Source organism: Neovison vison, chromosome 7 (assembly GCF_020171115.1).
Source record: "Neovison vison isolate M4711 chromosome 7, ASM_NN_V1, whole genome shotgun sequence".
Lineage (NCBI taxonomy): Eukaryota > Metazoa > Chordata > Mammalia > Carnivora > Mustelidae > Neogale > Neogale vison.
In genome coordinates this window covers 202,420,719-202,442,349 of record NC_058097.1, presented here as the reverse complement: position 1 = coordinate 202,442,349, position 21,631 = coordinate 202,420,719, and positions in this window count along the sequence as shown.

The window sequence follows — 21,631 nt, the reverse complement described above, 5'->3', positions numbered from 1 at the left end:
GGACTGTCGGATTCTACTCATACGAAACGTCCAGAACGGGCAAAGCCACAGAGAAAAAAGGAGATGAGAGGCGGCCAGGGCGGGGGGAGAGTGGGCGCGACTGCTAATGGGCTCTTTTTGGAGTGATGGAACATTCTGGAACTGACTGTGGTGACAGTTGTACATGTCTGTGAATGAGAGTTCTTGGGACCCGTGGATCACGCCCTTTAAGTGGGTGAATTTTATGGTATATAAATTATATCTCACTAAAGATGTTTTTTTTTAAATATTTTGTTTATTTTTTTATTTGTTTATTTGAGAGAGAGAGGGTGAGAGAGACTGTGAGTAGGGGAGGGGCAGAGGGAGAAGAGGCTCCCTACGGGGCAGAGAGCCCCATGGGGGATTCGATCCCAGGACCCTGAGATCATGACCCGAGCCGAAAGCAGAGGCTTAAAACGACTGAGCCACCCAGAAGCGCCTCATTAAAGATATTTCAGAAATATGAATTCCAGTTTTTGACCTCCTGACGGATCTTCTAAGCAGCCTTGGTTTGGGAAGCATACCCAGTGCGGGTGGGCTTGGCTCTGTCTGGGCTCCGGGGGCTGGACCCCGACAGTGCCCTAAACGAGACAGGAAGAACGGGGCCTGAGCAGCGAGTGGCAATGCAGGGTTTCTGGGGCTGCCCCCTCCACGGTGGCCCCGACTGACCATGTCACCACTCGCCTGTGGGAAAAGTGAGGCAGCGGGCACGTCCCCTCCTAGCAAGGGCAAGACCAGGACGTGCGCGTGTCCCTTCCGCTCACTCCCTTGGCCACACTGAGCACTGGGGAGTTTGGGCAGTGCGCCAGGCATAAATCCCACGTCAAAAGACACTCCGTCCTAAGTCCGTTCTCCCAAAAAATTAGGATTCCAACCCGCTAGTCCCCTCGACCTGGAGTGCGCTCCGGGGCCTCCGTGGCTGGTGACGCGCATCTGGATCCAGCAGCTGGTTAGGGCTACTTTTCCGAGAATCCCCGAAGAGCCGTGACATTAATCTCAGCAGCCTCATGACTCAGGGCTCACACACACTCCAGAAACACCCCCCCCTTCAGCCCTGGAGGCCTCGGAAAACACTGTTCTGTGCTTCAGCTCCCCAGAGAGGCAGCACAGGGGCCATCCCCTCACAGAGCAACGTTTCCCTAGAAGAAGCTCCTTGGGGAGCCCTGCCTGTGCCCAAAGTTCCATGCTCAGGGCAGTGGCTAAAAATCCCCTCTTGCCCTCTTTCCTTTCCTCCCCTGCTCTCCTGGTCCGCAGCCCCTGAACAACAGCTCCCTTCCCAGCCCACTTCCTCACCCTCCCTCCCCTCCAGCGCCCAGCACACCACATCCTCACACCGACATCCGCACCTTCCCTGAGGGCTGGCCGCTCTCTCCTCTCCAGAGGCGAACCCCCGCATCACCACACCCTCACCCACGGCTCTCAGCTCTCCTTCCAACACAACCCCCCCCCCGCCCCCTGGGCCTGCAGGGGTCCCGAATGGAGCAGGATGTGGGGGCCCTGCCAGCTGCTGACTCAAGACCCATTCTGCCCTTCCTTCTTCCTGACGGAGCCCCACTTGCTGCGGGGTCACTAAGTGCCTTCCTATAAGACTTGATTTCCCAGAAGGTGACCATGGGGCACGGTCTTGGTCAATGACGAGAAGAGGAATCCTGCCGGGTGAGCTCAGGAGAGCCCACAGTGCCCCTGCTGCAGAAGACGGACACAGCCTTCTGCTCCTGGCCTCTTTGTCCTGCACAGATGTGGCCACAAGGCCTGGGGGTCCAGCAACAGTGAGCACATGTGGACGGAGACTCCTCACCAAGGGGGAGAAGGACTGGCCCCCACGACCCCCGGCCAGCTCCGAGCCCCGCTCCGCTGCCTCGCTGGGTGGGGAAGACTCCTGCCCTGTTCCATGTGCCCAAGATAGTCCTAACTGGGGCTGGTGGACTGGGCACAGAGGCGACTTCTGCCCCATCTCTCAGCCCCATTTCCCACGCCTCCTTGCCCAGCACGAACCTTCCGCTGCTCTGTCTCCCGTAGAAACCAGACCAAGCCCTCCGTGCCTTCACCTCTGGGGTTCCTGGGGGAAGCCTTCCCCTTGCCCTCAGGGATCCAGAGAGGAGGCTCCTTCCCCAGGAAGCCTGTGACTCAGACCATCCTGGTGGGCATCTGGCCTATCAAGAGGTCTGGCAACACAGCCAGAGACAGAAAGGGTTGCACTGTCTTTAAAATATGACACAGAAATATTACTCAGCCTTAGCAAAGCGGGAAATTCTTGGTACAACATGGATGGAGCTGGGGGACGTGATGCGGAGTGAAACAGGCCGGACACAGGGACACACACTGCAGGATCCCACCCAGATGGGGTCCCTGGAGTCTCCAGATTCGCAGGGACAGAGAGTGGGTGGTGAGCCCTGGGGCTGGGGGAGGGACGGGGGTCGGTGTCTCACAGGGACAGTCTCCGTTTGGGAAGATGGCAAGTTCTGGACACGGATGGCGGGGACGGCCGCACAGCAGTGTGAACGCGCTTCGTGCCCCTGAGCCGTGGGCTTAGAGACGGGGAGACGGTACGATTGATGTCCTGTGTATTTTACCACAATTTTCGTAAAACAATGAAAGTCAATGTTACTATAATCTGATTAATTATTAGCTCAAGTATTCTCCCCGATAGGCCAGGAACCATGGCCTCTGTTTGCTTAGCGAAGGGCTGTTGGCGAGTCCTTGAGAACAGCAAGGCTATCTCCCTCCTTGGAAGAACAGGGCCCATAAAATTTTATCAGGTTTTTCATGCTCCGACCCTTACTACCTCCCAAGGGTGGGAGTCCACGGGGCGCCTGCCCTGGACCTGCCTTCCTCTCAGAGCCTGGGCTGGCCAGAACCCTGAAGTCCTGTCGGGCTGAATTAATCATCGCCTTGCTGGCAGCTGGTGGGGCTCCAGACCCCTGTCCCGGCACCACCCGAAGGGAAGGCAGGGCAGCTTCCCCCTCTGCCTGGCTCCACAGTTCCCATCCTTGCCCTGGGGACGTTGTGGGCAGAGTTCGGTGGAGATGGAGTGTGAAGGCTGACGTTCTCTTACGAAAGGTGGCCTGGCCCCTCAGCTTCAGGGGACAGAGCCTGCCTTACTGCCCCGTCAGATGGATGAGGGGGGTGTCCGCCTTTGCGGGAGGCCCAGGACCAAGAGGACGGAAGGCCTGGCAGGAGCAAAGAGCCCCTGAAACTCAGCTGTGTGAAGCCCTTCCTCGGCGGGTGGGTGCGCCGAGGGTCCCTCTTGTCCTGCAGGTTGGGGGCTTTCCTGCCTGTCGAGGCCATGAAGGGGACCAGACGCAGGGAGGTACCTGGGCCCTGGCTGCTGCGCACGGGGAGCCCCTCCCACGGCCCTTCCTATCTCAGGTCTGTGAAGGGCTCTTGCCTGTCTACCTGTGCCCAGTAGCCCGGCTCCCACCAAGGGCCGGGTCCGCTGGCCTCCTGCCTGCCGGGGCGGGGTGGGGGCTGGCTCAGCCCTCCTCTCCCAAGACAGGACCCACCACAGGTGCACAGAGAGCCAAAGCAGCGACAACGCTCCCTACCTCCCCTGCTCAGTCCCCAGAGGGTTCCGACCACCTGCCGAGACGGAGCAGCCCTCTCGCCCCGCGGCCACCCCTGGCCAGGACCGTCTGGCCCTCCAGTGTCGTGGTCAGAACTCTGGGGAGAGAGGACAGGAGTGGTCTGAAGAAACGAATTTAACACGTTACTCCGCTCTGCGCGATATGGTGCGGCCCAGCCTCGCGCTTCTGCTTGTGGCCGAGAAAGGATGAGCGCTCTCCGGGGGGTCGTCAGGCTCCCCAGGGGACCCCTGCCAGGACAGTGGTGGGGGGTTCTTCTCCCCGGACAGGTCTCCCCAACACCCTCAGCACCCACCTCGAGCGAAGCCGGGCCCGTCCGCTGCTCCACGGCCGGGGATCTCCCTGCTCCTCGAGCATCTCCCACACGGCCCAGCGCTGCACGGGGGCCTCAGAGTGTGGCTCCGGCCGCCGGTTTCCAGGGCCCACTGACCCTAGCCCCTCCCCTTCGTTTCTTGGACCTTTTAGCTCCTGGTCCCTGTCTTTGCAAATGCACTTCTGTGTAAATTTGTGATTTCCAAGTCCCCGCAGACCATCTTTCCAACAACTTTTCCTCCAGCAATTCCTCTTTCAACGGCCCCATCTTTGGTCCTCAGCCTTCAGGTCCCTGGTAACCCTCAGACCAAACCCACAGCCGCTCCCATGGCCCTTCAGTCCCTCACAGTGGTCCCCCGAGTCCCCACAGCCCTCAGCGTCCCCCCTAGTTCCCACGGCCCCACAGTGGCCCCCCCCCACCAGTCCCCATGGCTTCACCATGGCCTGTGCTCCCCGGGCTCCAGCCACCGTGGTCTTCAGTGGTCTTGTGAAAGCCCAGGTGAGGTCACACCCCTTCTTTGTGGTCCCCTGCTTTGCCCAGAATGGAGCCCATGAGCCCACAGGTCCCTCTGCCCCGTGCTCTCCTCTCTGCCCCGCTGCGCCACACCCCCCACCCCCAGCCCCCACCAAGGCGCTCTTGCCCTGCTCCCTTCCTGCCTTCGCTCAGACGCCACCTTCTTGGTGACCAAACCCTGCTTGCTGTCCTGACCAGGTTGCTGGCCACCCCCAATGTACTCAGCACCTCAGTGCTCCTGGGTTTGGCCATTGATGTCCCCGGCCAGATGCGCGAACTTCACAAGCGTGGGGACTGTCTCTTCCCCGCGAGTCCTGGGCAGCCGGAGCGCACAGTGCTGGACGCACAGGGGCACAGTCAGTGCCCGTTGGCTGAGTGAGCACGGCAGTGACTTTCGGCCAAGGACGGGGACTGAGGAGACGCAGACTTTTCGGGTCGGCTTCTCTCCCTTACACATTTCATGTTCCTCCAGGCCCTTTCATAACCGACAGGCCATTTCTTTGTAGCCCTGAGCCGTGTCCCCTTGCGTGGGTTCGCGTTAACGCCACCTTAAGCCACAGCCGTCCAGTGACCTGCCGAAGGCGTCTCGGCCGCTTCCAAGCCGTGGCGATGACTCACGGGTGGCTGGAGACATCCACGTGCAGGTTCTCGTGCGGGCGCTGGCTGCCATGTCATTTGGGTCCCCAGGAGCCGCGGGGCTGCTGGGTCCCGTGTGTGGGGACGCTTGCCCTCCCGAGGGTCTGCCTTCCCACCGGCAGGGAACGACGGTTCTGCTGTGGCCAGCGCTCCGCACTCTGGCCGGCCCAGGAGGCGCGACCGACCGTCTCTCCGCGCTGCTTCGGAGCTGTGACTCTGCAATGACAGAAGAACATCTCATTCGCTCGTTTGCCTCCTGTACCTCTCCGGCGAGAGGCCGGTCGCATCTCGGACCCAGTGTTTTCCTGCCTTGTCATTGTCTCTTGATAGCTGGGCATGAGGACTGGGAACTGGGCTGTGGGTGACCTGGCGGGGGGGCTGTGTGGCGGGTGGGGGGCGCGGCGGCCCGGGGCAGAGGCCCGGGAGCTGCACTGATTGAGCCGGGGCCGGAAGGCTGAGGGGCTGCTCGCTCCCCTTCCCTCGGCCAGTGAGGCTCCGAGGAAACCCCCCGCAGCCGAGGCTCGCAGCCGAGGCTCTCCCTAACCAGTCTGGCTCCCAACCACCCAGAGGTGCTCCTTTCCCTCCCACTGCCTGGGACAGGAAGGACGTGTTCTCGAGAGTCACGGTGAAGACGGTCCCTGGGTCCGCTGGAGCTCCTGACCCGGCCCTTGTCCCCACGGAGCCTCCGGGGTCTCACCGGTTCAGGACCTCATACCCTGGCATTGCCCCCCGCCCCTGGGTTTCTGCTTATGGGTCTCTGCCTGTGCCTCACTGTCTTTCCAGTCCGGGAATTTGGGGGTCATAATTTGTCCCGTCATCTCACTTGCTTTATGGCTCTAAGAAGAATTGTTGGTTTTTCAGGTTTTTCCTTGTGAGGGTGCAATGATGATGTTCAAGTTTCTTATGCCGGGCTAAAAACCAAAGTCCATTTGTTATTTTTACGCTTTGTGAAATATCTTAGTTTCGCTTTCTAATTGCTTAATGATAGTAGGAAAGTGCAATAGACTTTTGACCTCACATCCAGGGGCCTTGGTAAATACATCTACTAATTAGAATAGCTTTTTTCCAGATTCTTTCGGGTTTTTGACATCCACAACCATATTGTCTTAAATAATTATAGTTTCATTTTTCTTCTTCCCTATCTTTATAACTTTTACTTCGTTTTCTTGTCTCGTGATTTGTGTAGGGCCCACAGTGTAACGTTGGCTTAAATGGTGATGCGGACATTCTTTTTTAAAAAATTTTTTCATTTTTTAAATTAACATATAATATATTCTTAGCCCCAGGCGTACAGGTCTGTGAATCGCCAGGTTTACACACTACACAGCACTCACCATACCATACACCTTCCCCAACGTCCATAACCCAACCACCCTCTCCCTGCCCCCTCCCCCCAGAGATTCAGACATTCTTGACTCATTCAACACCTCACCCTTCACCAGTGATGTTAAGCTGTAGAGGCCTCCTTCAGACAGCAGGCTTGAGCAGGGGATCTGAGGGAGGTAAGCGGGCCCTGTGGCCCCGTGCGGAAGCAAACAGGCTCACAGGCCATCGGCCCCCAACTGACCCGTGGCTGCTTACAACCAGGACGGGTCCCTGAGATGACCAGAAAGGAACATCCCACGCATCCCACGACCCACTGCCGCCTCCTGGCAGAGTCTCCCCTCTGCTGTCCTGCCTGTGCCCCCTGCAGTCCATTCTGGAAACTTCCACCTGCTCTGCTCTGTCCTGGGTGAGCCCTCTCACAGCCGTGCTGCCAGGCCCCCGCCCAACTGAACGCCCCACACTGGAGCCAGTCTTTTCCTTTTCCTTTCTTTTTTTTTTAATTTAAATTTTGTTTAGTTAACACACACTCTTTCTCTCTTTCTCTTTTTTAACACACTCTCTTTTTAAAAGACAGAGAACACTGGGGGCGCCTGGGTGGCTCAGTGGATAAAGCCTTTGCCTTTGGCTCAGGTCATGATCTCAGGGTCCTGGGATCGAGCCCTGCATCGGGCTCTCTGCTCAGCGGGAATCTGCTTCCCCCTCTCTCTGCCTGCCTACTTGTGATCTCTGTCTTTGTCAAATAAATAAATAAAATCTTAAAAAAAAAAAAGAAAGAAAGATAACAGTAAGGAAATTCTTTCTATGCCTAGGTTGCTACTTAACAAAATGGTGAATGGGTATTGGTTTTTATCACATGCTTTATCAGTTTAGGTAACTATGTTTGCTCCTTTTTCTGTTAATGTAAAGAATTGCGTTGCTTATTTAAAAAAAAAGTAAACAAACCTCTAAACCCAATTTAGTCATAAGGTCATATTCTTTTTATATATTGATGGATTTGAGCTGATTTTCTTGAGAATTTTCCTATGTTCATAAGAGAGATTTGCCTGTACTTTTTCTTTTAAATCAATGCCCTTATCAGGTTTTATTAACTAGGATCTGTTTCCCAGGACCCTGGGATCATGACCTGAGCTGAAGGCAGAGGCTTTAACCCACTGAGCCCCCCAGGCGCCCCTGTTTGCTTAATTAAAAAAAAAAACAACACAGATGAGACACATTTCCTCCTTTGCCTTTTCTATTCTCTGGAAGAAATTGTGCAAGATTACTATTATTTCTTTCCCTGAATTTTGGTGAAATTCACCAGTGGATCTATCTGGGGCTTGAGTTCTCTTTGCATGAAGGATTAGGTAGAATTCACTGGTGAAATCATCCCAACTTCAAATTTTTCTTGGTGGGGAGGCTTTAAATTATGGGTTCAATTCCTTTAGTAGATGTCCAGATATAAAACTATCTAGATTTTCAATTATTTATCACAACAAAATAATTTTTTAAAGATGTTATTTATTTATTTGACAGAGAGAGATCACAAGCAGGCAGAGAGGCAGGCGGAGAGGTGGGGGAAGCAGGCTCCCCGCTGAGCAGAGAGCCCGATGTGGGGCTCAGTCCCAGCACCCTGAGATCATGACCTGAGTCAAAGGCAGAGGCTTTAACCCACTGAGACACCCAAGCACCCCACAACAAAATAATTTTTTAAACTTGCATTTATTTCTGGGAATTTGTTGAATTTCATCTATATTTTCATTTTATTACCATAAAGTCCATCATATTCTCTTATTAATTTCTTATTATCTATAAGATCTGTAGTAATACCTCCTTTCCTTTCTTTTTATTAAAATTGGGGACTGGGGCACCTGCATGTCAGTCAAGTGTCCAGCTCTTGGTTTCAGCTGAGGTCCTGGTCTCAGGGCCCTTAGATCAAGCTCTGTATGGACTCTGTGCTCAGTGGGGGGTCCGCTTGGAGTGTCTCTCCATCTGCCCCTCCCCCCAATACAAATAAAATCTTTAAAGAAAACTGGGGACTGTCATGGGGAATGAAGGGTTACAGGAGATGAAAGGGAGAAGCTCAAGGTCTCTGGAATAACCGTCTTCTCCCCTCCAGGTGGGGACCGAGGCCAACCCTCTTCTCCCCACCTCTTCCCTTGCAGGTGGGGACTGAGGTCCCAAGAGCAAGGGTCGGTTTCCTCCTGGGCCCCATTTTTTCATACAGGTAAAACCAAGAAAGAGGACTGGAAGTAGAAGAGAAAGAGACCACAAATGTGGGAGACACCATCGCTTTCCCCCTTTATCCTGTGGATGGGGCAGGATTTAAGTAGTGGATACGTTTGTTAGTGATTTGTTGTAATTGTTGTGGCTTGTTTGTTTGATTGGTTTTTAATGCCCAAATCCAGGTGATAGGGGCACCTGGGGGGTCTCAGTGGGTGAAGCCTCTGCCTTCGTCTCGGGTCATGGTCCCAGGGTCCTGGGATCGAGCCCCGCGTCGGGCTCTCTGCTCAGCGGGAGCCTGTTTCCTCTCTCTCCGCCTGCCTCTCTACCTACTTGAGATCTCTGTCAAATTAAAAAAAAAAAAATCTTTAAAAAGAAAGAATGATGCAGTTAAGCGGATTGTAGGGATGGGTTGGGGCTAGGGAAACACTGAGTCATTTTTTAAAAGTTATAATTGACTTAAAACATTACAGCAGTTTCCAGTGTACACCATAATGATTTGTTATTTGTAAATATTGCAGAATGATCACCTCCATAAATCTACCTAATGTCCATCAGCACACATACTTACAGTTTTTTCTTGTGTGAAGAATTTCAAGATCTACTGTCTTAGAAACTTCCAAATACACAGTACTTAACTATAGTCACAAAAATAACTGCCACTATAATGCTGCACATTAAGTCCTCATGACTTACTTCTTTTATCACTGGGGGTTTGGGCCCTTCGACCTCCTTCACCCATTTGTCCACCCGCACCCCCATCTGTGGCCACCCCCGCCGTTCTCTGCAAGCCTGGTTTGGTCTTGCCCATTTAGATCCCACGTAGGATGAGACTGTGGCATTTTTCTTCCTCCGTCTGATTTATTTTACTCAGCATAATGCCCTCAAGGTCCGTCGCTGTTGTTGCAAGTGGTAAGATTTTCTTCTTTTTTGTCCCTTGTGTGTACTTGCCTCTTCCTCTGTATCCGGTCATCCTCATGGGTCAGTGAACACTTGCCTTGTTTCCAGGTCTTAGCCTTGTGAGTGGCCGCTGCGAGGAGGGGGGGTGGGGGGCTGGGGGGTCGCAGGGATCTTTCCAAGTTAGTGTTTTCGTTTCCTCTGGGTCAGTACCCAGTAGCAGAATTGCTGGATCAGCAGGTAGTTCTGTCTTTAAGTTTTCGAGGAAGCTTTGTACCATTTTCACAGTGGTCGCGTCAGTATACACTCCCACCAACGGTGCACAAGGTTTTCTTTTCTCTACGTCTCCCCAGCGGTTCTGTCTTGTCTTTCCGGCAGCAGCCGTTCTGGCAGGTGAGGGTGATGTCTCGTTGCGGTTTGGATTGGGATTTCCCTGACGAGGAGTCCCGTTGAGCAGATTTTCGTGTACCGATGGCCGTCTGGATGTCTTTTGGGAATAATGTCTGTTCAGATCCTCTGGACTTCTTTTGACCAGACTGTTCGGTTTTTTGCTTTGGAGTTGTGCGAGTTATTTATTTATTTTAGAGAGAGAAAGGGAGGGGCGCCTGGGGGGCTCAGTGGGTTAAAGCCTCTGCCTTCGACTCAGGTCATGATCTTGGGGTCCTGGGATCGAGTTCTGCATTGGGCTCTCTGCTCTACAGGGAGCCTGCTTCCCTTCCTCTCTCTCTGCCTGCCTCTCTGCCTGCTTGTGATCTCTGTCTGTCAAGTGAATAAATAAAAAATCTTAAAAAAAATAGAGAGAGAGGGAGCACACAAGGTGGGTGGGGAGGGGCAGAGGGAAAGGGAGAGAGGAAGCCGACTCCACGCACTGCGGGCTCTGAGTCCGAGGCTGGAGATCATCAGCTGAGCTGAAACCAAGAGCTCAGCTGACTGAGTCACCCAGGTAACCCTGGTTATTTATAGATTTTAAATATTAACTCCTTATTACGTGTATGATGTGCAAATATTTGCTCCCGTTCAGTAGGTTTCCTTTTCGTTGTCTTGGTGGCTTCCTCGGCTGTGCAGTCCCACATGCTCAGCTTCTGTCGTCTTGGCTTTTGGTACCAAATCCAGCATTGACTGCCACAGCCCGGGCCAAGAGCTTACCACCTGTTTTCTCCCAGGACTTCTATGGTTTTGGGTCCTGCATTCATGACTGTAGTCCGTTTTAAGTTGGTTTTCGTGTGTGGTGGAAGAAAGTGGCCCAGTGCCAGCCTCTGCGTTAGCTGCGCCTTGTTCCCAGCACCATCTGTCGGAGAGCCTGTCCCATCCCCTTCTGTGCTGCTGGCTCTTCTGTCGTTAAGTAATTGGCCACGTGTGTGGGTTTATTATTTGTTCTGTTCCATTGAGCTCTGTTTTATGTCAAACACCATCCTGTTTGGATTATTACAGCTTGGTGATATGGTTTGGAATTAGGGAGCATGGTGCCTCCAGCTTTGTCAAGATTGCTTTGACTGTTCAAGGTCTTTTGTGGTTCCGTACAAATTTTAGGATTGTTTGTTCTATTTGTGTGAAAAGTGCCGTCGGAATTTTAAAAGAGATTGCACTGAACCTGTAGACCGCTTTGGATAGTGTGGACGATTTAAGAATCCAGGACATGAACACAGAATGCCTTCCCATTTATTTGTGTAATCTTTACTTTCTTTCATCCATGTCTTAGCGTTATTAGGGTACAAGTCTGTCTCTTCCTTGGTTAATTTTATTCCTAGGTATTTTATTCTTTTTCGTGCAATTGCAAATGGAATTGTTTCTTTAGTTTGTCTTTCTGTTTGTTATTGGTGCGTATGAGCACGGCAGATGTTTTTGTTGATTTTGTATCTTGCATCCTCACTGAATTCACTCATCAGTTCTAACAGCGGTGTGGTGGAGTCTTGGGGGTTTTCTATTATCATGTCATTTACAAATAGTGACAGTTTTGCTTCCTTTTTGATTTGGATGCTTTTTATCTCTTTTTCTTGCCCGATTGCAATGTCTAGGACTTCCAATACTGCGTTGGATAAAAGTAGCAAGAGCGGGCATCCTTGTCTTGTTCCTGATCTTAGAGGAAAAGCCCTCACTATCGAGTGCGAGGCTAGCTGGGGGCTTTTCTTATGTAAGGGTGTGTTTCCTACTCACTGTGTGGAGCATTTTTATCACAAATGGGCGTTAACTTTTGTTGAGCGCTTTTTCTGCATCTGTCAAGAGGGTGCTATACTTTTTACCCTTCGTTTTGTTAGTGTGTGGCATCCCACTGATGGACTTGTGGTTGTAGAACCACCATGGCATCCCTCACATAAATCCCGCTTGGTTGTGGTGTACGACTCTGTTAATGCACTGTTGTTGAATTTGGTTGGTAATATTTTGTTGAGGATTTTTGCTTCTATGTTCTTCCATTCTCATTGTCGAAATTGGCTATTTGTATCTTCACTCTTTTTTCTTGGATAGTTATACCTAGAGTATCTCAATTAATTGATTTTTCACTTTTTGGCTTTGTTAATCCTCTCTTATGCATTTATTTTCTACTTTTATTTATTTCCTTATCCTTTTTACTTTCTTGGAGTTTAGTTTATTGTTTTTCTACCTAAATTCTCGAGAGGAATTTTGAGATCATTGGTTTTCAGTTTTTCTTCTTTTGCATGTATACATTTAAATCCATAGGTCTGGGACGCCTGGGTAGCTCAGTTGGTTAAGGGGCTGCCTTCAGCTCAGGTCATGATCCTGGTGTTTCGGGATCAAGTCTCACATCAGGCTCCTTGTTCAGCGGGGAGCCTGCTTCTCCCTCTGCCTCTGCCTGCCACTCTGCCTGTCTGTGCGCGCTCTCTCTCTCTGACAAATAAATAAAAATAAATTAAAAATTGGGGCGCCTGGGTGGCTCAGTGGGTTAAAGCCTCTGCCTTCAGCTCAGGTCATGATCTCAGGGTCCTGGGATCGAGCCCCACATCGGGCTCTCTGCTCAGCGGGGAGCCTGTTTCCTCCTCTCCCTCTGCCTGCTTTTCTGCCTACTTGTGATCTCTGTCTGTCAAATAAATAAATAAAATCTTAAAAAAAAATAAAAAAAATAAATTAAAAATAATTAAATAAATCCATAGGTTTCCCTTAAGGCATGAATTTAGCTGCATCTCATAAGTTTTCATATGCTGTATTTTCATTATTCTTCATTTTTAAGTGTGTTTTTTCACACAACCATTTAAAAAATGTAAAAAAATGAAACAGAAAAAGAAAAAACAAAACAAAACAAACCCATTCTTTACTCATAAGAGATACGAAAACAAGATGTGAGCTGAATTTTCTCATAGGGAATGCCTTGCCAACTCTTGAGACAGCACGCGGTTTACTGAGGCTGCTCTCTTACTCAGACAGGCATGTGACATTCATCCGTGTGGCAACGTGTCTCGTGGTCTGTCCCTTTCCCTTGCTGAGTAGCACCCCCTTGTGGGGGCATTATATGCTGCTTCTTAACTTGCTTTGTTCCCTTAATGACAGGGACACCTGTCCCTGTTGGTGTATACAAATGTGTCGCATCCTTTTTACCTTCATCGTTGCAGAGATGAAGCAACCGTCATTTAACCGGTGCCCTACCAAGGCAAACTGGATCATTCCCGTTTTCCTGCTCCTATAGAGGTTGCTCTAGGAGACAGCCTGGTGCGTGAGGACGTTTAGGGTCACGTCAGGGACTCAGGATCGTGCGTCAACCTCGGAGCAGGAAAGGGTGGGAATGTGGTCCAGCCATGCGTCCGGAAGGCATTCGGCTGCATTAACCCCTCGTGTTCTCTGCCTTCGGAGCTAGAGTGCCGCACTGTTCCGCTTCTTGGCCTTTGTCTGTACAGACTCCACTCATGTCCCCACTGGCTGGGTCAGCAACTTCCCCACTCCCTCTGGCGAGACTGTTCCCTGTGGGTACAAGGGGAGGACTCCCACCCTGGGAGTCCCGGCCCCCGTGATGTGCTGAAGGTTGCACACATTAATGTTCACTCCGTGCAGTGAGGTTCTCCGTGACAAGAGTATGAAGTCGTGCCTCCTCCTACTCCCCGGATCTCGGTTTCTAGTGCTTTCGCCAATAAAAGGGACCAGCATCCTTCGCTGATTTTCGGATTGCGGAAGAAGATATGCTAGGTGAGCCTGGGGCATTTTAGCTTGCCAGCAAGTAAGACAGTGTTCAAAACAAACAAATTAAAGAAACAAACAAAGCCCACGATCATGAAGCCATGTATGCCGAGGGGACACAGGAGCCAAAAGAAAGAGCTCTCGAGACCAAACCGGGGAAAACTTGAGCAACAAAGTAAAGTAGTGTTGAATATAACCCAACATATAAAGCAAATTCCACAAGCTCATGCTGATATAAGTAATTGAATAAATAACAAGTGGATAAAAATAGTAATTAATAATAACTGGGAGACAAATACCCTACACAGAAGAATTCCTAGTAACTGATGCAGAGAAGCTGCCCTCGAGGAGGTGGCGCACACCACACACTCTACGTGTGGGCTGTGCAGGGGGCCTCCACCCGGAGAGCGCGGGGCGGAAGGGGTGCGCTCTGTCCAGAGAGCGCAGGACGGAAGGGGGGACCGTGAGCAACGGCACAGCAGAGACACCTGACAAGCCCGCTGCAGCCGGCAGTCCAGGCAGCCTCACGGTGGCAAGTCCTGTCAGTCTCGTGCACCTGACGTGACGCGATGACAGTGGCTCTTGGCCTCTGCGCCCATCCCCTCAAAGCCACGACCCCAGCGTAGTGGTGAGAAAAACAGCAGATTCCAAGACGGTGACACCCTACAATATACCCGGCTGGTCCTCCTTCAGACTGTGGAGATCATCACAAACAGGAAGTCTGAGAAGCTGTCACAGCCCAGAGGGGCCCCGGGACACATGAGGACTGAATGTCATGTGGGGTCCTGGGTGAGGTCCTGGAGCAGGAAAAGGACATTAGAGGAAACTGAGGAAATCTGAATAAAGTGTGGGCTCAATCAATAATGATGCATCAGTATTGGCTGATTAGTTGTGGCAAATGTACCGTACTAATCATATTAGTCAGGGTTCTCCAGGAAAACAGAATTAACAGGTTATAGGTGGTTATCGATGTAGATATAGATTTATTATAAGAAATTGGCTTACGGACGCTTGGGTGGCTCAGTTGGTTAGGCAACTGCCTTCAGCTCAGGTCATGATCCCGGAGTCCCGGGATCGAGTCCCGCATCGGGCTCCCTGCTCAGCGGGGAGTCTGCTCCTCCCTCTGACCTTCTCACCTCTCATGCTCTCTCTCACTGTCTCCCTCTCAAATAAATAAATGGAATGGGGAAAAAATGGGCTCACATGACTGTGGAGACTGAGAAGTACTAACATCTGCAGTTGGCAACTGGAGCGCGGGGAAACCTGATGTGAAGTTCCAGTTTGAGAGTGGTAGGCTTCAAACCCTAAAAGAGCTGAAGTTTCAGTATGTGTCTGAAGGCAGGAAAAGACCCATGTCCCACATGAAACAGGCAGGAGGAGTTCCCTCTTGCTTAGGGAAGGGACAACTTTAAAAACAAAACAAAAAACAAACCCCAAACAAGTCATCCCTTCAACTGATTGGATGAGGCCCACCCACCCTGAGGAGGGTCATCTCTTTCATTCAGTCGGCTGATACACATGTCAGTCTCATCCAGAAATACCCTCACATACACCCCGGGAAAACTGTTTGAGTTAAGGTCTGCAATGTATTGCCCATTCAAGCTGACATACAGATTAACCATCACGTAAGATGTTAATAATAGGGGACTTTGATGTGGGTTGTAGGGGAACTCTGTGCTATCTTCAGAAATTTTCTGTAAATCTAAAACTGTTATAAAAAACATTTTTTAAAATGCCAGAAAGATTTGAAACAAGAAAGATTCTCTTGCTGGCCTTGAAGTCGCAAACAGCATGTTGTGAACTCCTTCCTGAGGGAGCCCCATGGTAAGGGTCTGAGGGTGGCCTCCAGGAGCGGAGGACAGTCCCCCGCCGACAGCCAGCCAGAGGTCACGACTTCAGCCCTATCCCCTCAAGGCTCTGAATTCTGCCAACAAACAGTGCCCTTGGAGGAGGACCCTGAGCCTCAGGTGGGCCCTGTAGCCCCGTGACCCCCGATGTCGGCGAGTGAGACCTGGGCAAAGGAGCAGCAACGCACCCTGGACTGCTGACGCGGGAAACACTGACGTATGAGGACACTGTTCTGAGCTGCTGGGTCTGTGACAGCTGGTTACACAGCGAGAGGAACGGATGTATCAGGTGACAACGGTGTGATGTGTTTCTGCTGTTAGGAGCAATGACAGGTCTGGGTTACATTAGGCATCATTTAATATGGTATATATTTAAGAAAAGAAAGTGTAATAAAGTTTTGTTTTCATTGCCGAAGGCAAAAAGTCAAAGCAGCCAAAGGGCTTCTCTTCTGGACTTTGGTGACTGTATTTGTCAGGGTTCTACCAGAGAATCAGGACCAGCAGGATGTGCGTGTGGGGCTAGAGATGGGGGGGGGTGTTGGGGGTTCCTCTAAGGAATTGGCTCATGTGGTTGTGGAGAACCAGTTGGTCCGAAATGTGCAGGGTGGGCCGGCAGGCTGCGGGCCCAGACAGGAGCCCGTGGGGCTTGAGTCCAAGGGCCATCTGCTGGCAGAATTCCTTCTTGCTTGGGGAAGTCCGTGTTTGTTCTGTTAAGGCCGTGAACTGATTGAATGAGGCCCACCCGTACAGTGGAGGGTAATCTGCTTTACTCCAAGTCCACCCATTTAAATATTAATCTTGTCCAAAAATCACCTTCACAGGAACGTCCAGAATGTTTGACCCAGTATCTGGGCATCATGGCCCGGCTGAGTGGACACACAGAATTAGCCGCCACACCAGAGAATGGGCGGGTTTGTGAATCGCCGACAGTCCAGTGGAACCAGCGTGTCTTGGGCATGTTGCCCACGGGGAGGGCCTGTCTGGGAGCGGGGCTTCAGGGCAGTGGAGTACAGAGGTGGGCTGAGGAAGGGGCAGGTGGCCTCTCCACGTGGTCTTTACCCATGAGCTCGGAGTTTCCAGTAAATGCTGCTACATAAGAAACAGTGAAAGTCTGTCTTTGTGGATAAAAGGAAGAGGCTGAGTTTTGCAGTCTGGGTGAGAGTTGGATCTTTCTGGAAGTGGGCATTTAGTTTTGAATGAAACTGCAGGACGCACCCATTTTTATATGACTTGAAATGGTTCTTAAACTTGTCCGTGTATCATGGCTCCTTTGGATGGCTATTGGGACAGTCGACGGGGACCGCCGCAGCGTTTCTACCTGATTTCTAACGAATTTCCAGGTGATGCCGCTGCTGCTGGTCCAATGTTTCATGTGATGAAATAGATCTGCAATAAAATGGGAATGTTTGGGGCTCCCGGGGGGCTCAGTCAATGGAGCACTGACTCTGGATTTCAGCTAAGTTCCTGATCTCTGGGATGTGGGATACGGCCCCCGGTCGGGCTCTGCGCTCGGCAGGGAGTCTGCTTGTCCCTCTCCCTCTGCCTTTGTCTCTAAAATAAATACACAAATAAACACAATCTAAAATAAGTTATATCCAAGTGTTTGCATGACTGTGCATTTTTAGGGTCCCTGTGCCTTGCGTCAGAGCCTGCTTTATCCAGAAGCTTCTGTGGTTCCAAGTATGGACACAGGGTGGTGCCATGCGCCCACGGAGTCACCCTGGACCTTCCGGGTGCCCTGGCTGGTCTCTCCTACCCCAACCCCCCTGGAGCAGTAGGGTCAGGTCAAGGGCAGAGATAAGAATGTGCTGGGTGTGGGTGAATGAAGGAGGTGGTGGTGAAGAGTCAGGTGACAGGGCTCCTTGTGTCTTCCAGAGCCCTTGGGAGCTCTTCCTGGAGCCGCTCCTGAGCAGGACAGGCTGGAACAGGCCTGGCTTGCCTTGATCCCTGGGCCCTGCTCCCTCTCTTGGTTTCTCCTGCTATTACAGGGGACTCATCTGACCCTGCACCCTCAGAGCCTGTGGAACGCCCCCCCCCGCCACTTGGTCTCCACTCTTCTCCGTGGGTCATCTCATTTTCCTTCCAGCTGGAGGAGGAGAGTCATTCAGGGCACAGAGCAGTGCTCTGCAGAGGCTCAGTGTGGCCTCAGAACAACGAAGGAAGAGGCCAGACCAGGGTCCCCACTCCAGCAGCGTCTGTGTGCTCGAGGCAGCAGGGTCTGCGGAGGGTTTGGTTTGCACAACTGGTTCCGGGGACCGAAAACCCAGGCAGGTTGAGGTCTGCATCTGCGGGTGAGGGAGCCCCCAGGAGCTATGTGAGCACAGAAACAGGTTTGTACTTGGAGAGGCTGGAAAGCTTAGGCTTGTGGGAGAGGCCTGGGACTTTTCTCTCCTTTGGATCACAGTCCCCCGCCCTCCGGTCCTGGCCTTCGCCAGGGCCTCTCCATGTAGTAGCCCCCCAACTCCTTCCACTCCCACCCCCCACCCCCCCAAGGCTGGGAGAGCTCGGGCAGAGAAGGCCTTCCTTAGAGCCAGTCCTGGGTGGTTGGGGACAGCAGGATTTCTCTGTGAAAAAAGAAACGCCGTAGGCTGCCTGATTGATGGTCTCACCCACGGTCTTATTCTTGACTGGACCCCAAAGGTATAATTAAAGGTTTAGGCGGAAGGGATTATTCCAGAGGAGGGGCCGAGCCCCCCGCAGCCTGAGGCTGGCATCCGCGCGTGGGACTCAGCGTTGCCGGAGATAACATTCAGGACACACTCCCTCCTCCAGCTTCCCAGGGCTCGCCTCCTCTCTGAAAAACTGAGATAAAGGAAGACGGTGGGAAGCCCAGAAATGAGCCCCACATTTAGAACAAGTGTGGTTTCCAGGGAAGAACACGTGCTAAATTACGTTTCCCATGCTGCGTGCTGAGACCAGCAGCTCGCCGTTTCTAACGATCATACCCGTGTTGGTGGTGACCACGGCTGAGTCTGGGCTCAGGTGGCCTCTGCCCCCCAGCTACTGGCCTGTGCCCTCGCTGATCAGGTCTGGAGACAGCTGAGGAGTTCGCTCTGGTCTGTGGACTTGATCCCCGTGCATGGTAATCTAGGTCGTTCTGACAGCAGAATGAAACTCTGCCCTATTTCTTCTCGTCTGACCACACTGTGTGCTCCTCAAGACAGGCCACTGCTGGCTGTGGAATGGAAACCACATGCGTCCCTCTGACTCCAGCCTGTCCACAGCCCCGACCCAACTCTCCTTGTTTCCCTACCCTAACCAGCCTTCCAACAGTGAAAACCTGCCAGGCGCCCACGGTTCTGTGATGACCCCAGCAAAGTTCTTGCCCTCATGGGGCTTGTATCCCAGCTCTGAAAGCAGATCATCAAGAAGGCACGTCTAAGAAGAGGTCAACGGGGGGCGCCTGGGTGGCTCAGTGGGTTAAGCCGCTGCCTTCGGCTCAGGTCATGATCTCAGAGTCCTGGGATCGAGCCCCGCATCGGGCTCCCTGTTCAGCAGGGAACCTGCTTCCCTCCCTCTCTCTCTGCCTGCCTCTCTGCCTACTTGTGATTTCTCTCTGTCAAATAAATAAATAAAATCTTAAAAAAAAAAAAAAAAGAAGAGGTCAACGGAACAGGACCTGAAGGGTTTAAAAACACGTGGCGAATGCTCCAGTGTGGGGTGGGAGTGAGGTGTGTCTGGAAGAAGGCAGGAGGCGGGCATTAGGGTATAGGGAGCAGGCGAGGCAAGCTCAGACCACTCAGGCCTTGAAGGCCATGGAAGGAAGGCAAGGGGCGCCGGGGTCGGGGGGAGGCTGAACATGGCAGTGGTAGGAGCTGGTTGCTCCCCAGGGGCTGTCTGGGCTACTGGGTGGGGCAGTGTCAGAGGACACATTCGGGGCTGGACTGGGTGAGGGGGGCGGGTCGGCTTGGTGGGGTGTGGTGTCGTGGGTGACCCGGTGTGCAGTGTGGGCACCGGAGGAAAACGAGGGTGATGCTCGGACATTCGACCTGAGCACCTGGGAAGGGAAAGGGCAGGGGACAAACCGCAGGGCCTTGGGAACTCCACCAAAGCTGGGGACAGGAGTCAGCCTCAGTACACCCTAAATATCATGACTGATAAGCAGCGGGGGTGTCATGGCCGAAGGAGGTCTGGAGAAGGTGGATGGAGAGCTTGCACAAATCCTGGGGCTGTCAGCGATCAGGCCGGCTCTGCATGAGTCGGGAGGAAGGCCAGGGGCTCAGCATCCGGCAGCCACGGGCAGAAGGGCTGGAGAAGCTGCTGGGGACTTGAGCATCAGACTCACCCCAGGGGCTCAGGGCCCCTGTTCTCCTGGAGGACAGTAACTGGGGTTCACAGTGAGCCACATCTGGTCACTTCCATTATCTCAGGGAAATCAGCAGCAGGGTGTCTGATAAGGGTGTATGTGTGTGTGTGCGCGTCTGTGTGTGGGGGGTGTTGCTTCAGAGAGAAGGTGTGAAATAGTCTCGCAGAGCAGGAAAACACACTGTAGGTGTTTGCTGTGGGAAGAATTGAGTAGTCATTTTCTGCATGAATAAGGGAGGAGAGGCGGGGAGGCTCCGAGCTCACGCAGGGCAGGCGGGCAGCTCATAGACCACTTCCCCCCGGAGCCCGTGGGCATCGGGACCCAGGACATTCAGCCCTGGGAGCCTGTCCCCACAGGTGGGCCCAGAGGCAGGGGCCTAAGTGGCCCCTGACCCCTGAACTCGCACTCGCCAAATGTCTGCTGACCTTCCCACCTCTGTTTGTCCACGGGGCAACTGTGAAGGTCTCCTCCAGGAACAAAGGCTGTCACGTCAGCGAGCACAGCAGAGAGGCCGCTCAGACCTACCACGTGCTGGGCCTGGGAGGAGCAAGGCTCTGGGAACAGCCAGCGTCCATCAGTTAAGAGTCAGAAGGCTGGGCAGCCCAGCCAGGAATCCCTGAGCTAGAGAATTTTAAAATAGCTCTGCATGGGGAGGTCATCTGACCCTCCAGATACTTAAGGTGCCCTCTTGACTTCTGTCACTTTCCCCCTCTTGCATTCTCAAGCTCTTTGGCTTCCCTACTCCTGCTTCTATGTTGAGGGTCGTGGTCACCGAGAGATGAAGGCCCTTTGCCGCGTGGGCCAAGCCTGCCTGTGCTCAGAGGAGCTCGAAGCCCCTCGGGTGCCCCAGCAGGGGCGGGGCCTGGAGGCTGCCGGACGGAGGCTGGCTCTCAGCACTTCCAAGCAGGAGTCCTCTCAGCCAGGCAGCGTGACAGGAGGGGACAGCTGCAGCTCCCCCCTCGAGCTATAAAAAGCCCCAACAGCCGAGTGAGCAGAGGGCACGGCAAGCAGATACACGGAGCTTAGCTGGACTCCGGGGGGGCTCGGCTCCACTACGATGCTGAGGTTACCCTGTGCCCCCAGGCTCCTGCAGGCCTCTCTGAGGGCCTGGGTGGTTCCCAAGGCACAGGTCTCCACCAAGCCGGCCCGAACACCCACGTCTCCCACGCTAAGTCTTCCGCTGCGGAGGGGTGCTGACCTGAGCGGTGGAGTGGGCCGTCCTGCGCGGTCTTGGGAGACGAGGTGGGTTTGGGGGCCGGACACAGAAGGCCAGGCTGGTAAAGGAGAGGAGGGATGTGTTCTCAGGCCTGTGGCTTCTAGAGGTGATCCTCGAGCTAGAACACAGTCCTGAGGCTGGGACACCGTCCTGACTCCAGGAAAGAGGTCCTTACATCCCTCCCCTGGAGGTTAGGCTCCCAAAGCAGCTGGCAGAGTCAGTGAGGGGACAGTGGTCTCTGTTTGCAGGCCCCCACTTGCCTTCTGGCCAATGAGGGTGCTGAGGGCTGAGCTGAAAGGGCATCGGTGTGGACGCCAGCTTCACTGTCCACTGAAGGGGACAGTGGGCCGCTCTGAGGGTCTGTGAGAGTACAGGCGAGCACACAGAGCTCGGTCATCCTTGGGCTCCGGGACCGCAGACAACTACCTCTGGGTTAAGCCTCAATAAAACAAGGTCTAGAAGGTCAACTGTCCAAGGTCATATCACTGGTGAAGCAAAGATCTGAACCCAGCTGAAGGGCCCAGTTCTGGGCCAACATTGTTCTGAATCTGCTAGAAGGTGAAGTCAGAGGAAGAACTGGTTTCCAACCCAGCACCTGACTCTGTTTGAGGGACCAGGGAGGGATGACTGGGCCCAGGCTCCGTTTCAGGAGGAATC